At 38.2% G+C, this 14,456-nt stretch overlaps 1 pseudogene; it reads right to left on the bottom strand.

Moving 5' to 3' along the window:
* Positions 1-2,432: 2,432 nt before the first annotated feature.
* Positions 2,433-2,552, bottom strand: LOC118636892 (annotated as a pseudogene).
* Between the last annotated feature and the right edge of the window lie 11,904 nt (positions 2,553-14,456).

Below are 14,456 nucleotides of genomic sequence, written 5' to 3'. Positions count from 1 at the left end.
TATGAGTACTCTATATATTTTGGAAATTAACCCCTTATCTGATGTATAATTATGTTCTTCCATACAGTCGGTTCCCTTTCCATTTTGATGCTGATTTCTTTTGCTGTGAGAAGATTTTTAGTTTGATGTAATCCCATTTATTAATTTTTTAATTTTTTTCTCTTGCCCTAGGCATTGTATCAGTAATGTCTGAGATTTTGCTGCCTACATTTTCTTCTGAAAACAATATGTTGTTTCTTGAAAATTTAAAAATTGAACTGTCATTTGACCCAGTGATCCCACTTCTAGGAATGTATCCTAAGAAGCCCAAAATACCAATCGGAAAGAATATATGCACCCCTATGTTCATAGCAGCACTATTTACAATTGCTAAGATCTGGAAACAGCCCAAGTGTCCATCAATAGATGAGTGAATAAAAAAGCTATGGTACATACACAAAATGGAGTACCATGCAGTTGTAGGAAAGAAAGATCTCTTATTCTTTAAGATGATGTGGAGGGACCTGTATAGTATTATGCTAAGTGAAATAAACCAATCAGAAAAAGACAAATATCTGGCAGGTGTGAGGTGATACCTCACATGTTTTCACTGATTTGTGGACTATAATGTACAAAATAAACTGATGAACAAAATAGACCCAGAGACATTGAAGTAGGGATCAGATTGACAAACCTCAGGGGGAGAGTAGGGGAGCAGGAAGAGATAAACCAAAGAACTTATTTGCATAAATGCATAACCAACGGACATAGACAACAATACTGTGAAGGAGGGGTGGGAAAAGGGAGGAAGGTGTCAATGGGGGAAAAAGGAGAAACATCTGTAACAAAAATAAAGTAATTTAAAAATAAAGAAATTATAAAATAAACGAAAAGAACTGGTGACGATGGAGGCATAGGTAAATGGGGTACACACCTCCTTCCACAACCACATCAAAATTACAACTAAACTATAGAACAAACATCCTTCAAAACCACCTGAAATAGAGCTGAATGGAAGTCCTACAAATTAAAGAAGAAGCCACATCAAGACTGGTAGGAGGGCAGAGATGGGGACGGGCTGGTCCCACACCCATGTGTGGTGAACAAAAATCAGGAGGGATACCTCGGCTATGAAGGTCCTCCCTGAGGAGCAAAGGGTCCCCATCCCACACCAGGCCTCCCAGCTCAGGGTTCCAATTCCAGGAAGAGAAGTCCCCATGACTTCTGGCTGTAAAAACCAGCAGGCATTGAGGCTGACGGAGGCTGAGACTACTGGAGCCCCAGGGAGTTCCTGGTAAAGGGCCTGCACACCACTTACTTGGATTTGCTCCCTCTGAGCTCCAGCGTAGAGGGGAGACAGCTCGAAGGGCACCAGAGACATACAAGGAAGAACTGAGTTGTTTGGCATTGGGGCAAGGGCTGGAGAGGCAGCTTTTACCCAGAAAGACATGCTGGCAGAGGCCATTGTTCCTTTGGTGAGCCCTTCCCCCATGGGGCAGGCTGACAGGTACCATACCTGGGACTCCAGCAACCTGGCTCACATTGTTCTCCCTGCCCTGGTGATTCACAGAGGCCCTGCCTCACCCAAATTTTGGGCCCACCCAAGCTCTTTCCAGTGGCTTTACCATAGGATTGGCCTGTTTGGGCTTCTGCTTCACATTTTCTTAAATTCTCTCAAACAAGCAGCACCTGGCCACAGTAAGCCCCATTCCTCTCATTAAGTGGCCCTAGGCCTGGCACTAGAAACAGCCAGCCTTGTTTCATAGTTTGTTTTTTTCTGGGCACCTCCAGGCCTAACACAAGATGCAGCCATTGGCAGACTGCTTTGTAGCTTATGCCTGGAGGCCCCAGATAGAACACAGGCAGTGGCTGACCTTGCCTCAGAGCCAGCACACCTAGTGGACAGCTTCAGACCATGTCAAAGCACCACACCCAATCACCTCCACAAGTGACACACTCAAGGAATGGACTCAGTGGGTACCAGAGCCCAGCTGAAGTAAGTCTTGCTCTGTGTGATGGGCCCCTGCACAGTTGATCATCCAAGGTAGTCAGAGGTCAGTGGCTAGTGGGCATAGCCAGTCCTTGGAGCTGATCAGCCTGAGTAAATTCCTCCCATTGACATGCCAACAACAATTAAGATTCAATCGCAAGAGAAGGGTGTACAGTCCACATGAGGGATGCACCTCGAGGACCCAACTGGGTGACTAGGAAGGCTGTGCCACTGGACCCTACAGGACACCTACTACAACAGGCCACTCTAGGAAGCCTAGGAGACATAGCAACTCTAATACATAAAAACAAACACAGGAAAGCAGCCAAAATGAGGAGAGAAAGAAATATGTCCCAAATGAAAGAACAGAACTCCAGGAAAAGAACTGAACAAAATGCAGATAAGCAATCTAACAGATGCAGAGTTCAAAACACTGCTTATAAGGATACTCAAAGAACTTAATGAGAATTTCAAGGAACTTTGTGAGAACATTGAGGAACTTCATGAGGACATCAAGAGCATAATATTAAACTGATAAGAAAAGATACTACCCTTGATCTTAGCCAAAAGGCCAAGAAGTGATCAAGAGCATAATAAAGGACCAGTCAGAAATGAAGGATGCACTAACTGAAATAAAGAATAATTTATAGGGATTCAATAGTACAGTAGGTAAAGCCTAGAAGCAAACCATCAATTTGAAATATAAGGAAGTAAAAAACACCCAATCAGAACATCAAAGAGAAAAAAGGAATAAAAAAAATGAGGATAGTGTAAGGAGTCTCTGGGACAATCTCAAGTGTACCAACATTCTCATCATGGGAGTGCCAGAAGGAGAAGAGAAAGGTCAAGAAATTGAAAACCTATTTGAAAAAATAATGACAGAAAACTTCCTTAACTTGGTGAAGGAAACAGACACACAAGTCCAAGAAGCACAGAGAGTCCCAAACAAGATGAACCCAAAGAGGTCCACACCAAGACATATTATCATCAAAATGCAAAAGGTTAAAGACAAAGAGATAATCTTAAAGCAGCAAGAGAAAAGTAGTTAGTTACCTGCAAGGGAACTCCCATAAGACTGTTAGCTGATTTCTCAAAAGAAACTTTTCAGGCCAGAAGGGCATGAAAAGAAATACTTAAAGTGATGAAAAGCAAAGACCTACAATGAAGATTACTCTATCCTGCAAAGCTATCATATAGAATTGATGGCCATATCAAGAGTTTCCCAGACAAGAAAAAGCTAAAGGAGTTCATCACCACCAAAACAATATTATATGAAACATTGATGGGTCTTCTTGAAGAAGAAGATAAAAATAATATGAACAATAAAATGGCACTAAATACATATCTATCAACAATTGAATCTACAAACAAAATGAGCAAGCAGAACGGAAACAGACTCAGATATAGAGAACTGTTTGTTGGTTGCCAGATGGGACGTGGGCTGGGTGAAAAAGATAAAGGGATTAAGAAGTGCAACCTCAAAGGGAAGTACGGATGTGGGGTGGGAAAAGGGAAACCAAAGAACATATATGCACATATGCATAACCAATAAACATGGACAATAGTGTGGGGAAGACAGGAGGAGTGTAGAAGTAGGGAGGGGGGTCAAGGAGGGACAAAGGAGGGACATCTGTAATACATTCAACAATAAAGATGAGTTTAAAAAGAAACCAAAAGCAAGCCTAGGGTTGCTCCAAGGGCATTTCCCCTCCTCCACCTTAATAGTCTGGGAGAAGTTGAAATTATTATAAAAAGGGGAGCCACTAAGATCCTTATAGATAACTGGGGCTACTTTATTCGTTCTTAACCACACCAAACTAAGTTGTCTCCTCCCTGGGAATAAATTCTGTTCAAATGTCAGGAATAGCTAATTAATGTCTGTTTTAAATCAGAACCTGTGCACTTCCAACTAAGGAATGTTATGGAACAGTATATATCTTTGCTAATCAAATATACCCCAATTCACCTGATAGGGAAAGATTTTTTTAAATCAGTGATGCCTACATATGGTTTTTCCAGAAGAGTAATATGAATTGAGAGCTAGATGACCTACGGTTAAACACAGTTAGGCGGGAAACACAAGCTTTAAAATATATGGATGTTGCTAAGGCAGAATTCCTTGAAAGGACCAATCAGAGGATAGCAAAGCATATATCTACCCCTAGACAAAGGAGCCTCACTGGCAACCCACTTGGGTCCTATCCCTGCTATGATGAGTCTGTCTACTTTTCCAAATAAACTTTGTTTTTGCTTGAAAAATAAAATAAAATAAAATATAAAGAAAGTAATTAGATTGTGATTATCACTCATGATCTCTGGTGATGATGATGATTAAAAACATGAAAGACAATAAGAAGTGCAAATGAAGGTGAACATTTGATTCAAAATAAAAAGTTAAGAAAATACAGAATCATTATGCATGCCTCTTCTCATAAAAGGAAATGTTATAATTTTGTTTTATGTAAGGATCATACCAGATAAAGCCAAGAGCCAGCAGTTATATTCATCTTACTGCTGGAAACTCTATAGTCCAGAACCTTAATTCTTCTAGTATAATATAAACACATTCACTGATTAAATTTTTTAAACATCTCAACAGAGCAAATTATCATTTTAACATTTTCTTCTCAACCCTGTCACCCTCAAGTGAAATTGGTGGATGCCTTAAAACAGTGGTTCTCAATCTGTGGGTCGTGACCCCTTTGGGGGTTGAAAAACCCTTTCACCAGGGGTCGCCTAAAACATAACAGTAGCAAAATTACAGTTATGAAGTAGCAACGAAAGTAATTTTATGGCTGGGGGTCACCCCAACATGAGGAACTGCATCAAAGGGTCATGGCATCAGGAGGGTTGAGAACCACTGCCTTAAAATATGTAAAAATATTCAGTGCCTCGATCATCCTCTGGGAATTTTAACTGTTGTTTTCATGTACATTAATAATTTTGAATGGTATCAATGAAGCCAGGGAGACAGATTTAACAATGGAGAAATTGGTTTTGCATCACTAGCTGGAATAATGTAGTTATAGAAAGCATGAGTAAAGAGGTTGAAGTACAATCATGAGCCAGGGAAGGAGAAAGGAGACTACTCTGACTGCAAGGTGTGAAGTGGCCCTGCCAATGCCCACTGACAATGGATAGAAAGTGTGGTGGTGTTTGCCATTCCTGGATGTGCACAGCTCATATTGGCACTCAGGCTTTCAGTGAGAATATATGTATGATGTCAGAGAGAATATTCAGGACACATTAATCTCCAGCTCACAAAACAGTGTGAGCTTATGGGAAGGTAAGTATAAAAAGTAAAGACAGCCCCAAACCCAACATTCAGTGAAACCTTTATTGATTTCCAGCTGGATTCTTCAGTAACAGGTCAGCAAACTTTTCTTGAAGGGCCAGATAGTAAATATTTTTGGCTTTGTGCATCACACAGTCTGTGTCACAACTCCCCATATCTGCCTTTGCAGCACAAAAACTGTCTTAGAGAATACTTAAAAGTAGTCACATGGCTGTATTCCAACAAAACTTTATTTATGAACAATGAAATTTGCATGTCAAATAATTTTCAGGTGTCATGAAATTTTCTTATTTATTTGTTTCAACCATTTAAAAATGTAGAAACATTGTTAGCTTGCAGGGTATACAAAAACAGGTGATGGGCTGTAATTGGTCTGCAGGCCATAATTTGCTAACCCCTGTTTTAAAGTAGAAGTTCCTAAACAGCAACACTATTTATTAAACACTAGGAAATGCCTAAACTAACCAGAATAGGGCAGGGTACTCAGTTCTCAGAATGCATCTCTAGTTTTCTGTTTGAAAATGTTTTTCCTGCCTCACTTGTATTCTCCAAATTCTTCTAGACTCTGATTTTTTAAATTTATTTTTGTTGTTGAAAGTATTACAAATGTCCCCCGTTTTCCCCCATTGACCCTCCTTCACTCTATTGCCACTCCCCTCTCATGCCTTCACTGCACTACTTTAGATCTGCTACTTTTACCATGTCTCTATAACCTTAGGCTAGTGTTCCCAGATTTAAAGCCTTATCTCCATAGCAGTAGTCAGTTACTAAACCAGGAACTTTGACCTTATGCATAGCAGCATTATTATCACCACTATCACAATGCCTGTTCCTCTGTTGGAATCACATTTGTCTATTTTTTGGAGTACCTTCCTCTCAAGTCTAGCCAAAGTATAAGGCTTCCAACGTTCCCTTCAAACCGATCACCTTTCTCTCAATACCAAATATTTTACCAAGCTCCGAATTTTTGTTACTGGTTTCACACTGTTTGGGGTTGGAAATATTACCATCATTTTTGCAAATTCACCCTTCTCCAAATACCAATCTCTGCCACTGCCATCTAATCAGATGCAAAGTTCTTTAGTTCTTTCTCTGGAGTGTTTTATGTCTGTTCTGTGCCACTAACTCAGCTTGTGTCCTTTTAATTTCTCAGGTCAACTACTGCAACAGGCTCCCACTTGTTCATACCATGTTCTTCCATATGTCTCACACAGAGCTATCAGCTTCATTTACTTCAGGTTCATCTCTAATCATGTCATTGTTCTTGTTCAGAACCTTTCAGTGATTTATTATTACCTACTAGGTCCTTGTTAAATCCTCTATTTGGATTCCAAAACCTTCTCAATATGGCTTTATTTTACTTTTCTCTTCTCCTCTCTTCCCAAGCTCCTAAAACTACACTGTGTCTCAAACAAACTAAATTCTCATTGTTCCCCCAAACACATTTTGGACTTGATCTTTAGGACTTTGTATGAGCCAATGCATCTTCATGGAGTTTCCTTGTCCTTTCTATTTTCAGTTAATATTTTACCCATCTTTCTGTCAAGGTTCCACCCAAACTCCACCTCTCTCATGACACCCTCTGTATTCCCTTTTACTTACCTTATTGGATAGCACCATACATTCTCTTAACCTGAATCATATTAGGCATTTATATTTTGTTTAACATTTTAGTTCTATGTGTACTTGACTTATATATTGTGCCACCCACTAGATTTCAAGCTCTTGCTATATATATGATAGGTGCTCAAGATTTTTTTAAATCTTCATCTGAAGATATTTTTCCATTTATCTTAAGATAGAGTGGAAGAGGGAGGGAGGGAGAGAGAGAGAGAACATTGATACATTGATGTAAGAGAGACATATCAATTGGTTGCTTCCCTCAAAACCCCGACCAGGGACGGAGACTGAACTGCAACCGAGATACGTGTCCTTGACTGGAATCAAACCTGCGACTCTTTGGGCCATGGGCCAACACTCCAACTGCTGAGCCAAACAGACAAGTGCAGGTGCTCAATAATTTTACTGAATTAAATAGAATCTGGTGGCCATCAAGTCAGGATCCATATATGAATTGCACCGGGAAATCTCTATTTTTATTTCATTTTTAGGGAAGAATAGGTAAATATAAAATATCTGGAATCTTTGTCTCTAATAAGGATACTTTTACTTATAAAGGTAAATGCTCACTATTTTATTATCATAATTCCAAACTTAAAGGATGCTTTACCAAAAGCATCTGGAGTGAAAAGGTAAATGTTCTGAATTCCTAAGTGTTTTGTAATTATACTATGATACTTTCTTATTTTGTAGTCAAATTATATTAAACCTATTTTTCCATTTATAAAGCAAATACCATGCTTCGATTTAAAAAAGGTTTTCTCTATCTGACTAGGGAAAAGGACAAGAGATAAATGAGCTGGGCTCCAGTTCCGCTTTTTCTATAAAATGCAGATAATAATCCTTGCCTCAGAAGATTGTTGCAAGAATACATGTGAAGTAATGGCTTTGAAATAGAGCAAAACAAGGCATGGAAATCAGCTATTGTTATTGCTGATCTTCCATAAAAATATTAGATCATTATAACCTATTAAAGGCCATACTTAGATTGTAGTATAAAATTGTTATTTATCTTTTTGGGTTGAAGAAGAATGCATATATAGATCCCAGAACAGTTGAACTGGTCAAGTCATCTTAGCAACCAAATAATAAACAAGAATAAACAATTAAGTTACAAAGTGATTAACCTGCCAAAAATCAGTCTGGCTTGTAAATCTGAATCCAGCTTTATTCCAAGTGTTTTCTCTAGTTCTTTGCATTTCAGCCTAATGACATTTTAAAGTATACAGAAACAGGAAGCCAGTAATGCTCATGCTGAGATCATCTTTGGTTCTTTTCCTTGATCAGATCTCTTACAGCTGTGGGGTAACTTATACCAGATTCTCATGGGGAGAGAAATGCTTACTGATTCAAGAACTTACCATAGAATCTGGCAGCTTCAAATTGTTTTCCAGTAATTTAATCATTTATCTCATCACCCTGATGTGAATTAGGATTGGTGCACAAAATGTAGAGATTTATCTAGAATCCTTGAAAGTCATAGAAAGGACAAGGATGCTTCCACTTCATATTATTTGTATGCATATGTTATTTCAAGGTACTAAAATGTTATTCAGGAAAATATTTTCTTAATACTAAAATATTCAATATCCCAAATCAGCCATTTCAAATATATGGTTTATTCAGGTTTCAGGACTGAAGTTTTATCCAGTCATATTTTTAATAGAGAATAATTACTTCTACCTTCATTCTCAGAAAATCTGGTGAATTTCATGGAAATTTTAACATATAGGCAAAATACCAGCTCACCAATGATCATATTGATAACACCCAGTGCTGGTGAGGATGTGTGGAACAAATTATACTCAATGTTTTGAAGGACAATTTGGCAACATCTAGAAATATTTTAAATGCATACACCCATTGACTCAACAATTCCACGTTTAGCAAATGCTCATTTAAGTGTTTATGAGTATAGGAATACAAAGATACTCAACAAGTTAGTTCTTGTTGCAAAACAATTCTGGGACAACTGCTGCTACCTTAAATTAGTGCAGAAGGGAAATTAATGGAACTCTAATTCAACAAAACCACTGACATAGGACCAACAGCTCTTAGCCCTGGCTGGTTTGGCTCAGCGGTTAACGCGTCATCCTGCGGTCCAGAGAGACCTGGATTCAGTTCCCGCTGAGGGCATGTACCTTGGTTGTAGTTTGTCCCCAGCCCTGGTTGGTCGTGAGCCCTGATTGGTCATGAGGATGGCAGCCACTTGATGTGTCCCTTTCACATTGATGTTTCTCTCTCTCTCTCTCTCTCTCTCTCTCTCTCTCCCTCCCTCCCTCCCTCCCTCCCACTCTACCTGAACAAAAAATGAAAAAATGTCCTCGGGTGAGGATAAAGAAGAAAACAAAAACCTCTTTGAAGACCTTTATATGTAAACCTAGCAATTTACCTGATCATATGGAAAGCACAATTAAAAGTAGTTGCCCTTTTCCTTTTAGTTTTTCCTGTTTGACTGATAAAGAAACATATCCAAAGAGTTGTAATTTGTCCATGTGAATTCATGGAAGACCTGAGTCTCTTCTCTCCCCACCTTCCACATTGCTCTCTGACTATGTAGACTAGTCTAGAGAGTCTCTCAAATATAATCAACTTTACACAGATAGCCAGAAATGTTGAAAACACTAACATATGTTTTATTATATGAAAGGCTCATTGTAGTCTAAGGTTCATATAAACCTACATATCCAAGAGCTCTTTTTTAAACTTCAAATTCCTATTTCACAAGTGCCTGCTAAAAAATTCTACTTGAATATCTCACACAAGCTCAAATTCAATATGTTGAAACTTGAACTACCAACTTTTCCTCAAACTCTTTTCTTTCTGTGATCAGTGGCACTACCATACATTATGGTTGCTCATCAGAAACCTGAACATTATCCTTGATTTGTCTATTATCCCCAATTAATCATCAATTTTTGGTAATTATGCCTCAAAAAAGTCTCTTAAATTCATCCACTTTTCTCCATTCCCACTAACACCACTCTATTTCAGCTTACCATCATTCACCCAGTGCTAACTGCCTCATGATGTAGACCAATCTTGTGTGTTCAGTTTCATCTGTTATGAATTCCCATCTCATAACAGAGACTTTGTTCCAGTTCTTGGGCTTAGTTACTACATGTATCTCTATGCCTCTCTGGTAGCTTGAATCTTCCCTAGCACAGCACTTATACTACTGTTTTGCAAATATCTGTCTGCTATTGTGTATTTCCCATTATAATGTGTAGTTTCATAACAGCAGGAACCATATCATCCTTGATAACCCCAGCACCTAATTTATAGGGTCTGAACCTAACATTAAGTTACAGGATATTAAGTTCAAGGCCCAATTAATGTTTTCATTCATCATCTCCTCAGAAAAATAATTATCTCAGAAAAAAAATAAGTATCTTCCCCCCACCTTTGTTTTTGATTAACTAGGCTTGGGTTGTGGGTATAACTGTTTAAGGGTGGAAAAACTGATAAAAGAGTGCATTTCATAGAAACTGTGAATTTAAAAAAAACCTGTTAATTTTGGGTGATTAACTGGCAATTTTACTGCAGATAAATTCAAACTGCCTCTTCCTTCCCCTTGATTCAAGCCAGAGAATTTTCTGTATTTCTTTATGAATTGTTTGTGCCTGAAGGGACTCTTTCTGCCTGCAAGTAGGGTAGCATGTCTCTTCTCAGGGTGCCTCATGTTTCTTCCAGCTTTCTCATATTCTAGTTCTTTAAGAGAAGATGCCCTAAAATTTTGTCAAATTTAGGCTATAAATATCTAAAGACATCTTTGGCTCAGAGGCAGGCTTTTTAATATTTAAGGAACACATTTAAGTATTCATCCAGGTAAGAGAAAATAATGCATTTTTATTAGTCTTAAAAGATATTGAACTATTTCCTCCTAAAAGTTAGTTGTGCATAGATTTTTTTTCCCCTTTTCTCTTCAAACATGCAAATTTACCAGGGGATTCATAAATATTTCTTTTGCCAAAAAAAAAGTATTACTGAAAATAATGAATATAGAGCACAAATAAGCCAATTTTACTGACTACATAACTTGAGCAAATCACTTCACCTCTTTTAATCTCAGTTTCTTCATATGTATATAATGCACAGAAAAAATAAATATCGACTTTAAAAACTTATAAAAATTAAATTAAAAATACATGTATTTAGTATATAATAGAATCTCAATACATTATTATCTTTATGATCATCCAGCCATATATATCAGAAATCTTAGAGTTGTCTTTAATGCTTCTTCCTTCCTTATTCACCATACCAAAGGAACCTCCAAGTCTTATTGATTTTATCTTCAAAATATCTTTCGAATTCATCACTTCTCTATTTCCACTGTTATGATCTATGTTCAGCATCTTATCTTTCTTTATATTGCACAACCTGGAAATATTTTCTCTCCCCTTCAATGCTACCAAATTCATCTTCCTCCAATGCAAGCCTAATCAAGTTATTCCCCTGTTTAAAAACTTTTTAGTAGCTTCTCATTTGCTCTTAACCCAGACCCAAATTCTTTAAGTTGATCTTCAATTTTCTCCATATTCTGGCCCTGTCTTAACTTTCCAATTTCATCTTATCCTACCTTTTCCTCTGCCACAAATGAATTCAGTTGCCAAGCATGCCTCTGGATCTCAGTTCAAAGGACATATACTAAGAGCTCCATGTTTCATTCAGACAAAAAACAGGCAGTCTGAACCACAGAGATGTATTTTATTAGTTATAAGTACAAATTTCCAGAATCTCAATTACTGTGGTATAGAAATGACGTTTGGGAGAATGACATGTTAAATTTTGGGGTTGTGTTTATCCCCTCAATTCTAATGCTTGTCTTCCTGTCTATTTTTATTTTTCTACTCTGAGCATATCTAAATCTCATATTTATAGATCTAGAACAAAGGCTGCTTCTTCTGTGAAGCTTTCCTAAATCTTTCAGAAGAATTGACCAACCTTGAGGAACCTGGTTAATAAATCCACTGTGGCTTCTCCAAGCATGCTTTGTATAATAGTTCACATATATGTTGTTCCTTAAACTGTGAACTCCTTAATGGCATGAATAATGTGGAGCTTAAATAGAAATCTAGTTTGTCCATTTCTAGAACTGATATGAACAGCCTCTGTCCCCAACATACACACCCAGTGTGTATACAAATAAATTAATAAGCACAAAAACTCTTTTTGTTTGACTGAGAGAGAATTAGAAAAGCATTTGATTAGTAGGCTTGCAGGAAAAGAAGTCAGAGGATTTTAGTATTACATCAGCATTGGAAAAGGGCCCTGAACAAATCCTGCAGGGAGTTTGGCTAACAATTTCCTAGTTTCCACACCAGATGTTATACCCTTACATGACCTCTGTTAAGCCTTGGTGATAATGCCTGTATTGATAGGCATATGGTAGCACCAACTAGGTAGCTTATGAAGTTTGAAGGCTGGACTGAATATGAAAATAATTTACTCTGTATCTTTCCATCAGACACACACACACCTACTAACACCAAGTAGTCTATGGAGACTCAGTGGAAGAAAACAACAGGGTTCCTGAGTCATTGTGTCTTTCCATTTTGGTCTAGCAACATTCCATTTTTTTCTCTCTTTTGACACTGGTCATAAGCTGGGCTCTAGTTTCAGAGGGCAGTCCTAGAACAAAAATAAAGGCTGAACATTTAGCAATCTTGTGTCACTATGAATCAGTAGCTGGGGAAATGGAGAATCAGTTCACTGAAAAATAGAGAAGCAGTTCACAGGTTTTTTGTATACTGAACTACAAGAAGATCATCTCTCAGAGCTATGTCTTTGTGTGTTTTCCAAAGTGTAAATAGAGCTCACACCAGTGTGGAAGAGTTTCTCAGCAAGGACTCCAGACCAAAAAAAAAAAATGACTTCTTAATGAAGGTCAGGTGCTGAGCTAGGCAGTGAGGCGAATCATTTCTCCAGGAGGGTCAAAGCCAAGTGGCCAGTCCAAAGTTAACATGAAGAAGGAGAAGTCAGAAGAAGGTCACTAAATTGCTATCAAGGGCTTAGGTAGGCCAGAGAAAGGGATTTCAGGGTAGGGTTTTGTAGGGTCAGCCCTAACCAAAATAAGTTTATGAACTGTATGCTCTCTTTAACTAAATAGCATTGCTTTCTTATTCCAGACACCAGAGTAGACTGGGCTTTTGTAGGCCATAATAGTGAGAGGTATTGATTGCTTTAAAACAGCCTTGATTTTCAGACACCAATTTTTCAGCTCTTTTATTAGAAACAGACTTTTATGTTGTATTGTTCTCTGCTGGGACAAAAATTTCTGTGCTTTGAATATTTTGTTTACATCTATTTCTCTATAAAGCACTAAAATTATTTCTAAACTTCACATCAACGATGTTGCTGAATATCACACTTCCTTTTTATTTTCACCTTGTTGAGCTAAAAGAAGTGTTCATAATGACATCATGATCCTATCAGCATCATGGCAGAGTGAGATTTCTTTATTTCTCCCCTTAAATTTACAAGTCAGACAACTACAATTCAACAAAGAATCTTCTGCTCAACACACAAAAATGCCTGAAAGATCCAGTCATCAGAATATCTCAAGGTTTGCATATTGAAACCAGTAGATGAGACAGGAGAAAGAAATAATAGGATCAGTGGTTACAGACACAGTTTGGTGCCCACCACAGACCCAGCAAGTGCAGTAGTAGTGGAGAAATCAGACTGCATCTTTCATACTATAGCTAGGGGCAGAAGCAGTGTTCCCCTAGGAAAAGGTATCTCCCTTCCCTCCTCTCCATTGTGGCAGACCCCAGTAGAGGTGGCTGAAAAGCCTTAAACATTGCAACAAATGCCAAAACCATTGCTGTCAGATGGATGGAGCTGCAAGATCATGAATTTGCTTCACTTGTCCCACTTATCCTGGCAGAACCTAATAAAGGAATCTGAGAAACACCAAATAACTCAAAGGTACCAACAGCCATTTATGACAGGGGACAGAGCCATGAGATCATGAAATTGCCACCATTGCTCCATCCGTCACAGCAGACCCTGGTAGAGATAGCTAGTAAGTCTTAAACAGTACAGTATTGTCAACAGCCATTGTGGGTCAAAAGGTGAAAGTTTAAAATCCTCAACTTGCCTTTCTACCCCACCTATGATGGCTAACCCTGGTAAAGGCAGTGGAGATGTCTCCAAAAGCACAGCAGAGTCAGAGACCATTAGTAAAAAACGAGATTGAGTTGAGAGCTCACAAAACTGGTTCTTTACCACCCGCCACATTTCTCCACCATAACTGAGGTGAGCGAGTTACAGAGAGGATGCCCACCATTCTTAACAAAATGAGGGCACTCCACCACAATCCCAGAGGTGCAAATAGTGCACATAAGAGAAAACAAAAACTTGTAGTAGAACACCATCTACTGGAAAACAAAAGAAAACATCCTACCTATTACCTGCTGAATTGTTCACAGCAAAAGTGTATCTAAATAAGAAAAGAGTTTGCTATTTCAAATGTTCAGGCATAGAAACAATCCACCAAATACTATGAACAAGCAAGGTAACAAGCACAGGAAGAAAATTAAAAGTCTCCAGAAAGCAAACTCAAAA

This window comes from Molossus molossus, unplaced genomic scaffold (assembly GCF_014108415.1).
Source record: "Molossus molossus isolate mMolMol1 unplaced genomic scaffold, mMolMol1.p scaffold_m16_p_2, whole genome shotgun sequence".
In the NCBI taxonomy this organism is placed as follows: Eukaryota; Metazoa; Chordata; class Mammalia; order Chiroptera; family Molossidae; genus Molossus; species Molossus molossus.
Note: the sequence above shows the minus strand (reverse complement) of the source record. Positions and strands in the feature narration are given on the sequence as shown.